This window comes from Dendrobates tinctorius, unplaced genomic scaffold (genome assembly GCF_039654945.1).
Source record: "Dendrobates tinctorius isolate UK_male_01 unplaced genomic scaffold, ASM3965494v1 ptg000085l, whole genome shotgun sequence".
NCBI lineage: Eukaryota > Metazoa > Chordata > Amphibia > Anura > Dendrobatidae > Dendrobates > Dendrobates tinctorius.
In genome coordinates, this window is record NW_027361753.1 from 3,621,074 (window position 1) to 3,641,397 (window position 20,324).

The 20,324-nt window shown below is 44.2% G+C and overlaps 1 protein-coding gene and 1 pseudogene across 1 annotated transcript in view; one reads left to right on the forward strand and one right to left on the reverse strand.

Annotated features, from left to right (window-relative positions):
- LOC141097553 (acyl-coenzyme A amino acid N-acyltransferase 2-like) overlaps positions 1-20,324 on the reverse strand; it is a 149,772-nt gene that overhangs the window by 121,822 nt on the left and 7,626 nt on the right.
- Positions 7,094-11,101, forward strand: LOC141097552 (acyl-coenzyme A amino acid N-acyltransferase 2-like; annotated as a pseudogene).

The window sequence follows — 20,324 nt, forward strand, 5'->3', positions numbered from 1 at the left end:
TAGAGCCATAACATAATAAGTCCAGTTAGATATAATCCTTGAGGTGCGCCGGCTTTCTGATAATTCTGCCAGCTCTAGTAACACAAGATGTGCCACTGTCTACATCTGGTAGTTCTTCTGATTCTGGTAATATGCCTTCTGATATTGCCTGTCTCTGGCCAGAATCCTCACCCTGATGACCAGCTGTCACTGTTGGTACTTGACTTGTACTTGCTGCCTCGCCTTGGGTGTCAGGATACTGTTCAAAAGGCCATGAATCATCTCTTGCATTTTCCTCAGATATCTCCGATTTCTCCTTAGGATGTCTTCCTTCCTCTGTTAGAATTTCGTAGGACCGAGGTCCTAGTTTTGGACAACCTTTGCCTTTTGCCAGTGTTTGTCAAATGTGCTGCTTGGCTGCAGCCGAATGTTGTAATTTCTCTGGAGCTCAGGCAGATCCTTTGCAGATTTATTGTAATAGAAAGCTTGCATATCTTGATACTTCTGTAATTTAGCTTTAATGTTTCCCAGCAACTTTGGCTTTATCAGATGACTAGCAGTTGGTAAGAGCATCTTTGTACGCCTACACATGGGCCTCTGTGCCGTACTGCTGTCTAGGCCTTGGGTGGGTGTGTTTCTATGATCCAGTATAGACAGATATACATCCGTACCTGCCTGTTTTGCTTTCTGCATTAGTCTTTTGGCTGTTTTTACTGCTGACTCTGCTTTCCCATTACTCTGAGGATATCTGGGAGAAGATGTCTGGTGTTCAAATTCCCATTTCTTGCTGAAGGTTTTGAACTCTTCCAAAGTAAACTGCGCCGCATTGTCCGAGAAAACAATATCTGGAATGCCATACCTGGCAAAATGGGCCTTGAGTTTTTTTAATCACTGTTCTCACCCTTGTGTCCTGAAACAAATCAACCTCCCTGAAGTTAGAGAAATAGTCCACTGTAATCAGGTAGTCTTTGTCATTCCATGTGAACAAGTCCGTTCCTATTTTTGACCATGGCCTATGTGGATTTTCATGTAGTTGCAATGTCTCCTTTGGTTGCTTATCACTGCAGGATGCACATATTTCACATTGTGCTATATAATTTTTAATGTGGTCATTCATTCCTGGCCAATAAACCGATTCTCGTGCTCGATGTAGACATCCTTCCATGTCTAAGTGAGAAGAGTGCAATGTTTTCAGTATGCCTCTTCTGAGAACTTCTGGTATAACCGCCCTGTCACCTTTAAAGATGATTCTTTGCTGCACAGACAATTCATCTCTTATGTGGAAGAATGTTGCTTGTATTTTGGCCAGCCCTGCAAGATGACAGTCGTTAAACTCTGGAGACTTTTATCCTTCTCTGTGAAAGTCTGGATTTGCTTCAACTTTACTGTTGACACTGCAAGGTAGTTACACATATTGATGGTTTCAATGTCTTTCTCCTCATCATTTGTGATAGGAAGGTAAGCTCTGCTTAGCGTATCTGCAGAGGGGCAGAGGGCTACAACTCTAGTGCCATCTATTGGAAGTAGCAATCCTAAATGTCAATATTGGATACAAAACATGAACATCTACCCAGGATCAGAGGCAGAGGTGGACATACCTCCTGTGCAGCTGGTTCAGCTACACAGGGGCCCAGCAGAAGCAGGGAGCGAAAATCATAAACACTTATCTCTTGTTTCAATGGAGACATTATTGCATCAGGTAGGTGGTGGCATCGTTGTCTACAGCATATTTTGTGCTGCCAGTATCTGCACACTCTGTTATGACTCTTTGTTTGAAGTCAATCAGCATATAGACTGTCAGGTAGGAGGAGGTGGGGAATAGAGCTGGAGTGACGTTGGCTTCAGATCTACTATAGCTCTTCAGCCTCACTTCCAAATCAATTCATACACTGATTTCTCAGTAACGGATGAACAGACCCCCATGTAAATGTATTGCTGGGCTTCTCTTTACAGCTTTTTAATTCCCATATATTTACATCCCTTCCCTCAAAATTTAGCATTGCAGTTGCCTCTAAATTAACACTTTCTATTTCACCTAGACTACAGTATATTCCTTTCCTTGACTATATACTAAGAGTATAAAATTACTTGGCACTCAATAGTGAAAAAGGTGATTTTCTCTTTTTAATTTTTAAAAATACAATTAAAAAAAGAAGAAAATCAAATTTTTTCACTATTGAGAACCAAGTAATCTTATATTTTATCTAAACGGGTGGGATACCTAACTTGAGCACTAACTAAATGATTCATGAGTGCCGTGTTTTCTATTATAATATACTAATAGAGCACACACAGAAATCAAGATAGCAACTTATTTATGTAAAAAAGCTCTCCTGAGCTGGAAATTGTATTTAAAGGCTTCCACTGACTGTGTCCACTGGTTGGGACCCAGTCCTTCTGTCTGCCCTTATTCACACACTGATGTCAACTTTGACACATAAGACTTTTAATATTAGACAGTATAGGACCGCCCCGATCACAGAGTCACCTTGTCGATGGTGGGACGGCTTTTATGCTATATTTGATCAAATACAGTATTACTAAGAACTCTGAATTATTTAGATGCACTTTTGCTTTTTATTTATTTAATTACAGCAGGGTTTTTCTCATTTTGTCTTTTGTAGGTTTTGAATTCTTTATGGCCAATGTGACCATGCGTTTATATGCTACATGTATACCAACTCAAGCTGAATTTGTGTTTTTTTTCTATATACTAATAGAGCACCATACATTTCCTGAACAAGTCTTTAAGGCCCCAATTAGACATCCCTTTTTTATATACATGTTCCATCTACCCCAGAATATATATGGGGTTCACATACACTGCACCCATCACATTCTACTGTGTTACGGGCTGCGCTGCCCTTTTCCTTACATCTGCAATGGAAGCGGTCTACTATACATTGCGTGACGCTCCCCTGGGACTTCTGACACCATGACTGCTGAATGACGGTGGAGTGGGCAGGCTAGAAAAGTTGTAAGGAGGTGTCATAGGCGCTTCTAGGGCTGCTAGATATCAGTGGAAATGTAGTCCATGATTACCAGAAATGGTTAAACTGAAAGTGCAGCATGGCATTAAAGGGTCTTGTGCCTGGGGAGCCGAGAATGGCACATAAAGGCTCAAAAAGGATATATGGGGGCTTTACAGTGACAAGTAATCAGGTTTGAACTGGCCCACAGGAGAAGTGGAAAATCATCTGGTGGGCCGCTGTGCAATTTTATGAATGAGAATAAAGTGATATTTGCATGTAGATGAAAAGTGTGGCCCTGAAGATGGTGTTATTGGTGGGTCCTTGGCACTCCAGTTAGGAGAAGGAGAAGTTATTCCTCTGAAAAAAAAAATCCCAAGGCTGTTCAAGATCTTCAGCCTCAAGCAGCGACTTGGTCATATGACTCATCCCATGAAGAAGTCTTTGTGTACTTCTCCCATCCGTCCATTAGCATTTTATTAGGATATTGCATGCATAACAGTCAAAGTCATCAGTTGTTTGCCAGCTCATTTCACAAGTCTCCATCTGGCAAGGTCATGGCACCATAACTGGATAATATCTTCAGGTTCCTCATCCAAGATGCAAGAAACAGTCCAATCGTATCTTACAGTAGTATTGCACCCATTACGACCAAGGATACATCATGAAAACGAAGCTCAGCCTGCGTCTCTTTTCAGAGATTTCATCACAGCTTCGCGTTAGGCAGATAACACTGGATTTGGAGCTATGACTTCCATCAAAACTTTGGCAAGTGCAAAAAACCCCCATTAAAAGTCAGTGGGGTCTACTGAGCTAGCACAGCGTTGTGGCTGTGGTTATGAATGGAAACCACAGCATTGCGATCTAGGGTGATAAAAAGGTTAATCTAGATATCCATCATCCATCGTGGTCTAGGATGGTAAAACATTTAGTATATATTTTAGCTTGATAGGAAACGGTATAATGGTGCTCTTCTGTTTACACTGGGCCTCTTTCACATTCCCAATTTTTTTTCACATAGGAGAAAATCAGACCAATTTCATCAGAGTTTGATCAAAGAGTGGTACAATTGTCATTTGATTTTCCCTTTCCCATACATGGAGGAATTAAAAAATAAATAAAATTCTCCACCTTCTCCATTCTGAGTGTACATGAAAATTGGACCACACTCTAATGTCATCCAAGTGTGGTTCGATTAACGGTTCCATTGACTTGCATTGGCGATTTTGATCAGACTCCAGCTCTAAAACAGATTTGTCCCCCATATTTGCAGGCCAACTCTAATTTAACTTCCAGTTTTGGTGCAGCTGTGGCACCCCAGAGTCCGGTTGCCACTGTGACAATGCCTCCCTCTGAGGAGTGATGTCATGCCTGGAGGCTGGAGGGGGGTCCCCATGTCAGGTAACAGTACATGTCAATTCCTGCTGTAGGCCAAAAAGTGGAGCTTCCTTATAAATTCTGGCCAGCAGGCGGGGGTTAGTGAGTCAGTAAGAAGACAGCTGAGAGTAAACAAGAGTTGTCATGGAAACAAGAGCAGTTGGAGCTGGTCTGTGGAGCAGAAAGGGACAGGACCAGAGACAAGGGCTCTGGGGAACTAAAATTGTGTACAGCTGACCCCAGAGAGAAGCGCAGATAAAAAAAGGGACGCCAGAGTCCTTGGCTGGGCAGGAGCTGTATTTCCTGACAGCCGAATCTGGAGTGCAGAGGACTGCAGGTTCCTTGGGCACACTGAACACCTGAAGGCACGGCAGCAGACTAATTGCCCGGGACTGACAGTGAAAAGGACAGTGCTCGTGATATAGGCTCACGCTGTCTGCCATACAGGTTAGAAACCATCATGCAGGAGAGGGCCGCAGCTTAGCTACAAGCAGCAGGGACCTGAAAACAGTGCGCAGAAGGAAGGTCCCCAACCCCACCTGGCAGGGTGGATCCCCTGAATGCCTCCAGGCGAGCCGGACTCAATCCCTCATCTGTATGTGGTACCCCAGATTGCATTTACGTTCAAGTAAAAGGTAAAGAAAACTCTGTGTCCTTCATTTATTCTCTGCACTCCAACGTTCACCACCATCTGAACAATCAAATATATTTGCCCTGGGGCCCCGCTCTACCCGTGGGGAGCTGAACCATCTTTGCCATGTCACCATCAGCCCCAGTGGACCAAAACCGCAGCGTCGGCCGCCCATTGCCGAACACCACGGGTGGCGTCACGACCAAACACCACATAATTATACTCTATTTCTTACTGGACGCCCAGGGCCATGGACCAGGTCACTGCCACCGTGACATCCCCTTTTAAGAACCTGACTGGCCTGGTACCGGGTAACCTAAGGCCCTGCAGAGCACTCCATAGCCATCCAGCCGCATATGAGAATGATCTTCCTGGCTGCTACAGAAGCACATGGCATCATTGCCAAGTGATGTGTGAAATGTGTGGTTGATGTTATGGGTGCTATATTGTTAAAGCTATTTATGCAAGCATATTACGGTAGTGTATGCCGTAGCCAGGACTGCAAAATGCATCTAATGCTGCTGCTTCTCCATGGTGGAGGAGCCAATTTTAGAGGACTCTTCGATGCATGGTAATGTTTTCTACTATATTGCACACAGAAATACTCCCCCCTAAGTTTGCTGTTGCTATTAGAAACGCTAATAATCAGAATACATAAGGTGCCCATGAAAAGACTAATTGGCCCTCTGTACTGCTATCAATGCATGACTTAAGTATTTTCCTGCTCCTCATCAGAGTAGGATTCTGGCTGATTATATGAAGTCTTGTATGTGGAGATCCTATAATAAATTCTTGTCTTGAAGCCTTTACTTATTGTGTCTCTTTGGCCCTTGTTTCCCATTTAAGGTTTCATGATCTTCAGATATGGTTGGTCTAACAGTCTTGCCTGAGATCTCCTTGGTGGATGAACCAGTGAAGATCCAAGCTTGGGGCCTTCCCCCTGAGCAGGTGATCACTCTAAAAGCATGGCTGAAGGATGAGAAAGGGCAGATATTTCACTCCAGAGCTTTCTAGAGGACAGACATTAAACAACATGTATGTCAATACCTGGATAAGAATGAAGTGATCAAACAGAGTCAGCATGGGTTTGTAACTAATAAGTCATGTCAGACTAACTTAATTTCCTTCTATGACGGTATCACTGATTGGGTGGATCAAGGAAATGCTGTAGATATAGTATATCTTGACTTCAGCAAAGCATTTGACAAAGTAGCTCATACAATCCTTATTGAAAAAATGACTAAGTATGGAATGGACAAGGCAACTGTTAGGTGGATTCATAACTGGCTTAGTGATCGGACCCAAAGAGTGGTCGTAAATGGCTGCACATCCAGTTGGAAGAATGTCTCAAGTGGGGTACCACAGGGCTCTGTCCTGGGCCCTGTATTGTTCAACATCTTTATCAACGATTTAGATGAAGGAATTGAGGGTAAACTGATTAAATTTGCTGATGACACAAAGCTAGGAGGGATAGATAATACTAGAGGAGAGAGAGAGAGAGAGAGAGAGAGAGAGAGAGAGAGAGAGAGAGAGAGAGAGAGAGAGAGAGAGAGAGAGAGAGAGAGAGAGAGAGAGAGAGAGAGAGAGAGAGAGAGAGAGAGAGAGAGAGAGGATTCAAAAAGATATAAATAAACTGGAGAAGTGGGCAGCAACTAACAGAATGGTTTTTAACAGGGAGAAATGCAAAGTACTACATCTGGGCAATAAAAATGAAAAACGCATATATAGAATGGGAGGAATAGGGCTAAGTGACAGCACATGTGAAAAAGACTTGGGTATACTAATAGATCACAGACTGAATATGAGTCAGTGTGATGCAGCAGCAAAAAAGGCAAATGCAATTCTAGAATGTATTAACAGAAGCATACAGTCTAGATCACGTGAAGTCATTATTTCCCTCTACTCCTCTTTGGTCAGACCTCATCTGGAATATTGTGTCCAGTTTTGGGCACCACATTTTAAAAAAGACATCAACAAACTGGAGCAAGTTCAGAAAAGAGCGACCAGAATGGTGACCGGTCTGCAAACCCTGTCTTATGAGGAAAGGTTGCAGGATTTGGGAATGTTTAGTTTGCAAAAGAGAAGACTGAGAGGAGACTTAATAGCTGTCTACAAATATCTAAAGGGCTGTCACATTGTAGAAGGATCAACTTTATTCTCATTTGCACAAGGAAAGACTAGAAGCAATGGGATGAAACTGAATGGGAGGAGACACAGATTAGATATTAGAAAAAACTTTTTGACAGTTAGAGTGATCAATGAGTGGAACAGGCTGCCATGAGAAGTGGTGAGTTCTCCTTCAATGGAAGTCTTCAAACAGAGGCTGGACAGACATCTGACTGGGATGATTTAGCGAATCCTGCTTTGAGCAGGGGGTTGGACCAGATGGCCCAGGAGGTCCCTTCCGACTCTACGATTCTATGATTCTATGACATGGAAGGGAAGGTGGATTTAGAGAAAACTCTGGCTACTGGTGGAGACTTTCATGGGGTTTGTCCTATGGGCCTATTCTGGGCTCTTAAACCAACAATCCCGTTTCTAAGGCTGATAAAACGTGATGTTGTGGGAAGTCCTTTCTTGGTTCATCTGGAGCTATATCCCTCACTGGTGCTCAGTGTTCCTGAAGATTTTCCTGCTGCCTCCAAGGTCATTGAAAGATGGTACATAGCTCCCGGAGTGCAGAGATTATTAATAAGAGAAGGACGGATACGAGGAGCACTTTTTCTACCGCCCGGTAAGTAACAGTGTGCAAATACCCATACCTGACTATAACTACCCTACAGTTGTATTAATAATTTTATTCATGTGCCGATATACAGATTGTGGTGGTTTTAATCCATGGGTGCTAGGCAATATGTGGTATACATTTTAGCAAGGTTAGTTAATGAGCCCATTAGAACATGTCGCACATCGTTTACATTCCCATTTTCCAAAGTGATGTCATCACTAGGACCCTAATGATCATAATCATGGAGGGGCAAGCAACCTTAGAGTAGTGCTCTGTGCCTTCACTGGGAGGTTGCTTAGGGACAAATAGATTGTGCAAACAGATGGCATATCCTATTGTTATGCAATTAATTTAAAACATGGTGAAACTCATTGAAATGAATGTGGATGCTGCTGTGATTACAGGACTTTTTAAACTTGTAAGTTCCAAAGACACTGTAGTGCCCATTTCCAACATCTTCACCTCCTGGCTAAATCACAAGCCTCTCACATCCCCTTCTTCATGCGTGACCTCCTACTCTGCACAACATGACCAGACTTTCACTCCCCATAAAGCAAAAAAGCTGGTCTGCCTGATCTCCTCTCACCCATTACTAACTCCCCTCTCCTACCTCTTTCTTTCCGTTAAGTGATTTGTTCTAGCAGTGAGTATCTCTAAAAAGCAAGGAAATGGCATCATATCCACCTCCATTCTTTCACAGTGGAGTGAGAGTAATCACCTACAAACCTTGTGGATATATAGAGCGCACTGCCTCTCCTGTGATCTAAGAGGTAACGTTTCTCATTGTGGAGAGATATGAATATGCAAATAAAGTCCGTGGAGCCTCATTTAAGAGTCTCAAACACGGGACTAGCCAGATCTTCCTCCAGGGAAGGACCCAGCCAAGGAGTAGCTCCTTTCGGAAGCCACCATTACCACCATATTAAGTGGCCCTTTAAGTCAATATCCAGCTCTTTACAAGTTTACAGATATGACAAGGGAAATACCAAGGCCAGGTATCCATCCACAGACAGCTGTTTCAGGGTGTTGCCCCTCAGTGTGGAGTAGGATTCTGGCTAGGTGGAAGCAATGCCTAGTAGACCAACATCACAAAACAATCACTGACCTCAGGGAGACCAGTCAAAGAAAATACTGCGGCAGCCGGCTAAAGGCGCTCAATCTCAGTGAAATCCTAGGTGCATTGCTCCCTGGGAAATACGAATATGCAAATAAAGTCTGTGGAGCCTCATTTAAGAGTCTCAAACACAGGACTAGCCAGATCTTCCTCCAGGGAGGACCCAGCCAAGGAGTGGCTCCTTTCGGAAACCACCATTACCACCATATAAAATGGCCTGTATAATAGCCATATAAAATTGGCCTTCAATATGGTTGAAATTCATTTTTTCCATTTTGTCTTCTCTTTAGGTGAAGGACCCTTTCCGGGAGTTATTGACATGTTTGGAGGTGTTGGTGGCCTTCTAGAGTTTCGCAGTAGCCTCCTGGCCAGTTGTGGTTTCATCTCTCTTGCTCTGGCTTATTTTGCTTATGATGATTTGCCAAAATTACCCATTAAAATGGATTTAAAATATTTTTCAGTTTCTATGTGATCATCCAAAAGTAAGTTAGAATTCTTTTTACAAACATGTTAGCAAGTCTTTTCAAGAGTCGACTTGTTGTTGAGGGGTTAGTCCCACAATATAATTCGTAGATCGGTGGCTTATAACCCTGAAATAAGATGTCAAATGCAATCAGTTTACAAAAACACCATCTGCCCCATATATCAAACCCTGAAAATCTGACTCCACGACTCTGACTCCACAGCCCTTGTTACTATGGACAGCAAAAAGCTAAGGGAGAACACATATGGGGGAATATATTGGAAACATACAGAATTGGAGGATTAGAAAGTGGAATAGTTTAAATTATAATTTTTTAAATCTGGAAAAGCTCTTAAATCCTAATTGTCCTTTTTAGATTACTAGGACATCTAGACATCATATATGGGGGCTTTGGCCTGGAGTTGACTCTCATAGACCAAGTCAGCCAACGAATTACCTGGCGAGCTGGTCAGCTAAACCCCATATAACTGCCATAAAGCAGTGGCAGTATCAATAGCTAGAAAATTGCTATAAAGTTGAATTTTCTACATTATCCCCCACATCATATACCTATAGATATGTGAAATAATGTCACCATATATTCTATTTTTTAGGTGTCAGGTGATGGAGTTGGAGTGGTCGCTATATGTAAAGGAGCTGAGATGGCCTTGGCAATGGCATCCTACCTGCCTCAGGTCGCTGCTACAGTATGCATCAATGGACCCAATGCCGTCAATGGCAGCAGCCTAGTTTATGGGGATGTCCGTGTGACTGGCATACCCTACAAAATGGAAAGAATTCTGAGCACAGACTTTGTGTCCCTCAGTCTTACCAATGCAATGGATGATCCAAGAAAACCAGAGAACCAGGACTATATAATTCCCCTAGAGAAAGCCAGAGGCCCCATCCTCTTTTTGGTGGGAAACAAAGACCAACATTACAATAGTTTTTTCTTTGCTAAAGATGCAAAATCCCAGGCGGAAAGGTATGGCAAGAAGGATGTGTATGTGCAATGTTATCCAGGAGCAGGACATCTTCTAGAGCCTCCGGGTTCCCCTTTCTGTCCAGCATCAAAGTCTCCACACTTTTCACTTCCATTGATTTGGGGTGGAGATCTTCTGCCTCATTGCAGAGCGCAAGAAACTAGTTGGAAAGATCTTTAAGAATTTCTCCATGGAAATATTAGCTGCTCTCGACAGAATAAATTATAAAGACTTCTATTCATTGGGGATCTGTAGACCATCCTACATTTTTTTTCACAAAACTGAAAATGATGACTATTGTAGTATCTTACCTAGATTGGTTGACCCCATGTAAATGCCAATGGTAACCAGCCATCTCTTCCAAACTAATTTTTTTTCTAAAAAAATGTTAAAAACATATCTGGCTTTAATCGTGTTCCCTATAAGATACACAGTAGTAATTATATAATTATTTGGGTACATGACTGTCATAGAAGGGAGGGTCCTCCACTCAAGAACTCTGGAGAGATGGAGATCTGATAACAAAAGGCAGCAGCAGCTCTCATTTGGAAGGACTGAGCTGGCTAACTTACTGTAATTTGTTGATTACCATGCCCATTTCCATACTATAAAGATTGTTTGTAATGAGACATCTTTAACATGTGGAGGTTCTGGACCACAAGTCAAAATTTTAACAAGACTCCAACCTACTGAGGTCTTCTGTGACTTCCTCAGACCCCCAAGGCCAAGAAATGACTGTTCTAAAGTTGTATAAATTGATTGAAACTTTGTAATTTTACTTTTATCAACTCAATGTTCTATTGTTTTTCCTTATTAAATTGCATTTAAAGATTATATTAAAAGCAACTTTCATTGTCCAGCTGCAATTTATTAAATTTAATGGGGGTATCCTCTTTTTATATGCTCTGTTGGAGATTATGAAGGTAAAAGAATGTCTGCTCACTTGGATGCCACAATTAAAGTTGTTCCAATGGGTACCATGTAATGTTTCTGTCCACCCAAAACATTTCTTTATGTATGTGCAAAATGATTTGGCATTGTTGTCAGATTATGGCACAGCACAACATTCTGTATGTTATTGATTTATTAGCACCATTAATTCCTATATAATGCTGAATTAACCAGTCACTCAGCCAATATCTGAGCCACCAGGCATATAATGTGCATGAATGCAATGCTACAGGGTCAGCACGACAAGGTCAAGAGGGCTGAAACAAAAAAGATAAGTAGCTGGGATAGGATGTACATGGAGCATGGTGTATGTTGTTGCATGTTCTACCTGTTATGCATCGAGTTTTCCCCACTGCACAGGGGGAATCTCAAGCCATGTCCTCTGCGGTCTCCCTTTCCTCTACGGCCACAGAGACTCCTGCTCTGCAGAGACATTGGTCCAGGCATCTTGCCCAGGCTAATGCTAGGCGTCTGGTTGCTCTTTCAGGCTCTGCTGTAACATCATGTTTGAGTCAGCAGCAAGTAGACGCTCCAGGGACTAAATCCTGTATTCTGCCTACTGAGCATGCCCATGGGACTACCTCTCATTGGAGGTCGGAGGTCACATGCGCAGGTCCCGTTCCTGCTCTGATTGGTCCACTACTGGGAAGGTCCCGGAAGGACGCCGCTATAAAAGAGCTGCATGGCCGCTCGGCCATGCGCTAGTATAGACTCTTATGCTTATTTGTGTGTATGATGAAGGATGCATGTACCTGGTGACTGACTCATTAAGATTCCCTCTCTGGTTGTGTTTGCGTTAGGGATTCAGAGTTTGAGTCAGTGCCAAAGGGTGGCTATGCTCTCGGCACTGTGCACCTAGTACTCTGCACACACTAGCATTCGATAGTGTTGCCCACTGCAGGGCACTAATGTACCAGCAGCGACTGCCTGTGCAGTGCCTTGTGCAACCTGTGCACTTATCTGGCACAACCCCGGGCGATTAGAGGCGTTTGCCTGAGCGGCTCTGTGCACACCTGCATGGTTATCTGGGATTATCATCCCGTGCTGGCACCGCTGTAGCAGCACCGAGTGCTAGTGGACTAGAAGGACTCAAATCCCGTGTCCTTGGAACAGAGTCCTGTGTCCATATTCTAGAGCTCATCTGGCCAAGTCCTGTGAGCTTAACAGGCTTCAGCATTTACTTTGTGCGGCACCGCGGTTCTGTGAAGTAACAGAGCTCGCGTCTGTATACACCGGGTGATGGTAACCCACGAATGTTCATTTATTGTCTGCCCTATAACCTCCGCCATTACCGAGCAGCAGTTCTACACCTCTGCACGGTAGACCCCAGGCTGTGAATGCACCTCATTGTCATTTTTATTATTTGGTGCGTTCCGCCAGCCTAACACTACCAAACCACCACATTGATTTTTGGCACACTCAAAATTTTAGCAAGCCAATGCCTATATAGAGGGTATGGAAATCTGTGCAAAAATGAAGTTGCAATGATACATTAAAAACTTAATCTGCATAAAATTACATATTTCTTTGGATACAAGAAAAATCAAAATGAAGAACACTGTTTTTAAAGTTTATAGGGACTCTGTCAGCACAGAATGACTGTCCAAACCAAGTACAGGTGCTCAGTGCTTGACGTCAGGGTCAATCATGTACCTACACCTTCCCACCTGCTTGGTTCCCCACCTAGCTCTATCCTTCTCTAGCTCTATGAAGCCAGAGCTGTCAATCAAATAAGGGGGGGTGGAAATTGAGTGAAAACAAGCGGGTGTGAAGAAGTATTTAAATGACTAGCTCCGCCTTGAAGAATCGAGCTTCGTTTGAACTGTGCTGTCGGAGCCCCTTTAAAGAAGACCTGTTACCTGGTCAAAAGTGGCCATGTCAGTTTTTGCTTTTGTTTCATTTCTGCTGCTTCCCTGAGTATTTTTTTAAATCTTCTATAAGGTGTACAAGTCCTGTAAAATGACTTTTTACTGGACTTTGCCATTACTTTTCTCTTTCATCATTTGCTTTTTTCCCCCAGTGACTGTAGCTCCAGTTGGCAGAAAGGAAAATATGCAACTTTGTTACTGAGTGACAGGTGCACACATACAAAACATACCACTGGTGTAACCTGTGTAGCATCACAGGGGCCACAGAAGATAGGGGGGGGTCACATCCACCTCCAAAGTAGGTGGTAAAGTGCATTATGATGAGCTATTAGATTGCAAACTGTTTTTGCATAATGGCTCTCTTCAGTTTGTGTCCACCCCTGTCGGGAGCCTCTACCTCTCCCTCATCAGACATACTATCCCATCCATGGGACCCAGGCCCCTATGCCCATGGATGGGATAGTACGTCTAGCATGATCAGCAGCGCCCACGTGGTGAGTGCCGCTGATTGCGGCCGGGTGTCAGCTGATTATCACAGCTGACACCCGGCACTATGTGTCAGGGGCAGTCACGGACCGCCCCCGACACGTTAACCCCTTGCACACCGCAATCAAACACGATCGTGGTGTACCGGGGGTTAAAGGGAAGCATCGGCAGGGAGGGGGCTCCCTCCGTGCTTCCCTGAGCCCCCCACGGCAGCGCAATGTGCAGCGCTGCTGCGGGGGACTCTATCCCTGCAGGCCCCCGAATCCAAGCTGGTGACAGGGACCTTCAGGGGCCTGCAGGGAGCTGGCTTCCTCAGTGCCTGCAAAGCGCAGGCACGAGGATGCCTTCTGTACTGCCTGTGACAGATTGCTGATCTGTCAGTGATCTGTGATGTGACAGATCAGCGATCTGTCACAGGACAGTGATGTCCCACCTGGGACAATGTAATAAAGTTAAAAAAAATTTAAAAAAGTTAATAATTTAAAAAAAAAAAAAAAAAAAAAAGCTAAATAAATTTAAAACAATATTCCCCAATAAATTCATTTTTGGAAATAAAAAAAAACAATAAAAGTACACATATTTGGTATTGCCACATCCGTAACGACCTGCCCTATAAAACTGTCCCATTAATTAACCCCTTTAGCGAACTCCTCAAAAAATAAAAATAAAAAACGAAGCAAAAAATAATTTATTATCATACTGCCGAACAAAAAGTGCAATAACGCGCAATCAAAAAGACACATAAATATCCATGGTACCGCTGAAAACGTCATCTTGTCCCGCAAAAAACGAGCTGCCACAAGGCATCAGAGAAAAAATAAAAAAAAGTTACAGCTCGCAGAATAAAGCGATGCAAAAATAGTTTTATATAAAATGGTTTTTACTGCATAAAAACACTAAAAAATAAAAAAGACATAAATGAGGTATTGCTGTAACTGTACTGACCTGAAGAATAAAACTGCTTTATCAATTTTTCCCGCACACGGAACGGTGTAAACGCACCCCCCAAAAGAAATTCATGAAAAGCTGGTTTTTGTTCATTCTGCGTCCCAAAAATCAGAATAAAAAGCGATCAAAAAATGTCACGTGCCCAAACATGATAATAAAAACGTTAACTTGTCCCTCAACAAAGACCTCACATAACTCAGTAGGTCAAAATATGAAAAATTATAGCTCGCAATATGTGGTGATGCAAAAACTATTTTTACAATAAAAAGCGTCTTAGCGTGTGACAGCTGCCAAATATAAATACCACCATAAATAGTAAGTCAAACCCCCCATTATCAACCCCTTCGTTAGGGAAAAAATAATAAAATTAAAAGAAAATGTATTTATTTCCGGGCTAGGGCTGTGTTGGGGTTAGGGCTGGAGTTAGAATTGGGGGGTTTCCACTGTTTGTGCACATCAGGTGCTCTCCAAACGCAACATGGCGTGTGATCTCAATTCCAGCCAATTCTGCGTTGAAAAAGTCAAATGGTGCTCCTTCCCTTCCAAGCTCTGCCATGCGCCCAAACAGTGTTTTACCCCCACATATGGGGTATCAGCCTACTCAGGACAAATTGCCAAACAACTTTTGGGGTCCTATTTCTCCTGTTGCCCTTAGGAAAATAAAAAATTGGGGCAAAAATATAATTTGTGGGAAAAATTATGATTTTTTTATTTTCACACCCAGCATTGTAACCTTCTGTGAAGCCCTTGGGGGTTCAAAGTGCTCACCACACATCTAGATAAGTTCCTCAGGGGGTCTAGTTTCCAAACTGGGGTCATTTGTGGGGGTTTCCACTGTTTAGGTACATTAGGGGCTCTCCAAAGGCAACATGACACTCGCAGAGCATTCCATCAAAGTCTGCATTCCAAAACGTCACTACTTCCCTTCCAAGCCCTGACCTGGGCCCATACAGTAGTTTTCTCCCACATATAGGGTATCAGGGTACTCAGGACAATTTGGACAACAACTTTTGGGGTACAGTTTCTCCTGGTACCCTTGGGAAAATAAAAAAAATGGGGACTAAATGATCATGTTTGTGGAAAAAATATGATTTTTTTATTTTCACGCCCAGGCATTATAAACTTCTGTGAAGCACTGGGGGGTTCAAAGTGCTCACCACAATCTAGATAAGCTACTTGGGGGGTCTAGTTTCCAAAATGGTGTCATTTGTGGGTGGTTTCCACTGTTTAGGTACATTAGGGACTCTCCAAAGGCAACATGACACCCGCAGACCATTCCATCAAAGTTTGCATTCCGAAGTGTCACTTGTTATGAATGGGTCGCCAAGGAGAAAAAAAAAAAACACCACAAGCTAAGTCTCAGAAAACCAGAGAGGTTGGTAACTATGCAGACTGCAGATCCCTGATCCTAACCACGCAACTAGCAGCAGTCGTGGAGCGTTCCTACGATGGTCCTAGATGTCTCGTCACAAACGGAGAGCTAAATAAGCCTAAAGCAGGAAAAGAGGAAAACTAACTGCCCCAGAGCAGACCCCAAAGGAAAGACAGCCCCCTGCATGTATTGACAGTGAAACAAGATGAAAACACAAACAAATGCAGGAAAATAGGCAAAGGAAACGATGGGGCAAAACTAGAATAGAAAGGACAGGAAAGGAAAGACTGTATGCAATCTGCCAAAAAACCCTACCAAAAATAATGTCCAACACTTCTGATAGCAAAATTAACCCTGAAGACACTAGACTATATCAGTGTCAGAAACACCGCACTGTACTTGCTCACTGAGACAGTGCGCATGTCCTGAGTGTCAGGATCCTGTCAGCGCCGATGTGCAGCCTCTACTGAGCAGGGACTCACCCGCACTGTAGGGGTACCGGGGTCAGGTACAGTCAGAAAGTACCGATGCACAGGACCTGTGGATGCTGAAGTTTAGCAAGCAGACACGGGACCTATGGTCATGACTGCAAGGGGGCGGGGCTTAGCATCCTGCTTAGTGAGATGGAAAGACACTATACAGAATTACTCAGTCAGGCAAAACAGGGTTCATACACAGATAGCCATAACGTACCAAGGATGAGAGAGCGGATAGTCAGGGCCAAGCAGCAGTCAAAACCAAACAGACATAGAAGGTACCAAGCAGAATCCAAAGCAATATCCAGAGAACAGACCGAGTCATACACAGATTATCAAGCAACCAGAACTGTTGTGAGTTCATTTTTCCCTTCACCATTGAGGTCTGATGAACTCCCTCCTCTGGTGAAGGAAGGTAGTGAGGCTGATTACCAAACACCTGGGAAGCTAGATGACTGGGTGGCTGGAATTGAGGACTGGATATAAGGCTGCCAACACCCTTCTTCCTGGCTGGTGATTTTCCTGCTAGATTCTTGGAGACCAGTCTGATTCCTGCTTCTTAAAGCTAAGTTTTTCTGCTCTGCTTTGTACTCTTCAGTTTTGCCTTGTTTTATTGGGAGTTCTGCCATCCCTGGCCAGAGGTGAGCTGAATTCCATTTTTGTCTCTGATCTGTTGATCTTTTGCTCTGTCTTCAGAATATACCCGAGTGCTGATAGTCTTTTGAAGCCTAGCGACTTCAGGGCCTGTTTTTCCTATCAGTCGGTTGGCTCATTTTGAATAGGGTTTTTGCGGATGGCAGACAGCAGCTTTCCTATCCTGTCCTATGTAGTTAGCTTGGGCCCCATCATTTGCTCAACCTATCTTTCTATCTGTTAGTATTTTCATCTTGCTTCACCATCATTATATGTTGGGGGCTGCCTATTGCTTTGGGGTCTGCTCTGGGGCAGTTTAGTTTTTCCCCTTTCTGTCTTTAGGCTATGTAGTTCTCCAGCTGTGATCGAGGGGTCTAGGGCACCTTAGGAACCCCCCCACGGCTACTGCTAGTTGTGGATAGGTTCAGTGGTCTGCTATCCGATAGCTGCCAACCTCTCTGGTTTTTCTGAACTTAGCTAGTATTTTGTCTTTTCCTCCTCCGGTGACTCATCATAACACAGAACAGTAAAAACACTCAAGGGTCACCACACTATGCCAAGGGCAAGAGTATAACTGACAGGGATGGGAGCGTCCTGAGGCCATAAAAAGCCTCTCCCAGAACCAGGGAGAGGCCACAATCATAGCCCCAGGTGTGCAGGTAAGCCTGCACTGGGATCACAACCTAACCCCAGAAATGCCAGTCATCTGCACTGGTTCCAGACATTAACCTCACGTGTGCGAGTCAAACCCGCACTGAGATCATGAAATATTCAGAGACAGAGCAAAAAGAGGCCGATCTAATAAGGGACAAAAAAAAAGGCAAATTGGCAAATACAGATAAATAAGAGTGGAAATTCAGCACAGCCCAGCCAGGCTGGCTGACCACACAAAACTGAATTGACCAACAGTAAGTGTGAACATTAGCAAAAACAAACTTAACTTGAGAAGACTGGAACAGAGGCGAGTCCAAGACCTGAGAAGCAGACTGAATCACCAGCACCAGGATAGGGCGTCAGCTGTCTTATATCCAGTCTGATACTCCAGAGATCCAATCGTTATCCTCCTCATCAGGTGGCAGATCACTACCAATTAAATCAACCTCACTACCTCCTGTCACCACCAGAGGGAGAACAGAAGGGTTACTGTCAACTGGTGGAGCAGAAAATGAGCTCATAACAGTCACTACTTCCCTTCCGAACCCTGACATGGGCCCATACAGTAGTTTTCTCCCACATGTGGGGTATCGGGGTACTCAGGACAAATTGGACAACAACTTTTGGGGTACATTTTCTCCTGGTACCCTTGGGAAAATAAAAAAATTGGGGACTAAATGATCATGTTTGTGGAAAAATACGATTTTTTATTTTCACGCCCGTGCATTATAAACTTCTGTGAAGCCATTGGGGGTTCAAAGTGCTCACCAAACATCTAGATAAGTTCCTTGGGGGTCTAGTTTCCAAAATGTTGTCATTTGTGGGGGGTTTCCACTGTTTAGGTACATCAGGGGCTTTCCAAACGCGACATGGTGTCCGATCTCAATTCCAGCCAAAAAAGTCAAATGGCACCGCTTCCCTTCCGAGCTCTGCCATGCGCCCAAATAGTCGTTTACACCCACATATGGGGTATCAGCGTACTCAGGACAAATTGCACAATAACTTTTAGGGTCCCGTTACCCTTGGGAAAGTAAGAATTGAGGGTGAAAAAATTATTTTTGTGGAAAAAAAGCCGGATTACTTACCGGTAATGCTCTTTTAATGAGTCCACGACAGCACCCACTGGAGGTATCGGATCCGCCCATTTGGAACAGGAAACCCTACAGGAAAGATAAAAGGGGCGGTCCGCCTTTCCTCCTCAGTTTTTCGTTTCAGAGTACCAGAAGGACCGCCAAGGATTAGGCAATGTTCTCTTATTTTAACATCTTTCTTAGGCCGGTTTCACATTAGCGCTTTTTAAGCGCACGCACGGCCGGGGTAGCTCCACCCCCGAGCCGGCTCTCTGCCCGGCGTGCCCGCCCCTTGCTTGTAGCGCCGCCTACTAGCGGACAGCGGCGCCTGCGATCGGCGCACCCTATCTTTAGCATAGGGTGCGCACATCGTGCGCAGGCCGTGCACTAGTTGCGCTTTGACCTGCGCTGCGCACTTTTGACGGTGCGCCGTGCGCGCCAAAATCCGAAAAGTTTGATTTTGGCGCGCACGGCGCACCGTCAAAAGTGCGCAGCGCAGGTCAAAGCGCAACTAGCGCACGGCCTGCGCACGAAGTGCGCACCCTATGCTAAAGATAGGGTGCGCCGATCGCAGGCGCCGCTGTCCGCTAGTAGGCGGCGCTACAAGCAAGGGGCGGGCACGCCGAGCAGAGAGCCGGCTCAGGGGCGGAGCTACCCCCGGCCATGCGTGCGCTTAAAAAGCGCTAATGTGAAACCGGCCTTATCCATTATTTGGTTAATATACTTTAACTATTGATATCCTTAGGGGGGGGAAGTGAACGGGTGCTGTCGTGGACTCATTAAAAGAGCATTACCGGTAAGTAATCCAGCTTTTTACTCTTCGCCACGACAGCACCCACTGGAGAGATTCCAGAGACCATCACCTGGGTGGGACCACCGTGCCAAGGATAGTCCTGCCAAAGCTTAAGTCAGAGGTTGATGAAAGATCAAGTCTGTAGTGGTTATAGAAGGTAGAAGGGGATGACCAAACTGCCGCCTTACATATAGTTTCAATCAGAACATCTCCCTTTTCCGCCCAAGAGGTTGCCATTGCCCTGGTGGAGTGCGCCCTGATGTTCCCTGGAGGATCTTCGTTTTTTGCGGAGTAGGCTAAACGAATGGCCTCTCTGATCCACCGGGAAATGGTGCTCTTCGTGACTCCATACCCCTTCTTACAGCCCTGAAATGAAACAAATAGGGCCCTACTCTGCCTCCAACTGTTGGACCTCTCAATACATTTTAGGACAGTTCTTTTGACGTCCAGAGTATGGAACTTCTGCTCTTCCGGAGTAGAGGGATTTTTATTGAAGGTTGGGAGGAGTATCTCCTGAGATCTATGTATTTTGTTGCCACTTTTGGCAGGTAGGCAGGGTCTGGTTTTAATACCAATCTGTCTTGGTATTCTTGGAAAAAAGGTGGATCTATTGACAAGGCCTGGATATCACCCACTCTTCTAGCTGAGGTCAGTGATACTAAGAGGGCCATTTTAAGTGCTAAGTATTTGAAGGGTATTGTGTCGATCGGCTCAAAGGGGTCTACCGTTAGGGCGTCTAAGACCAGATTTAGATCCCATGTAGGGACGGAGGGTATGTGGATTGGAGCTATTCGTTCACATGCTGTAATGAAACGAGTTATCCACTTGT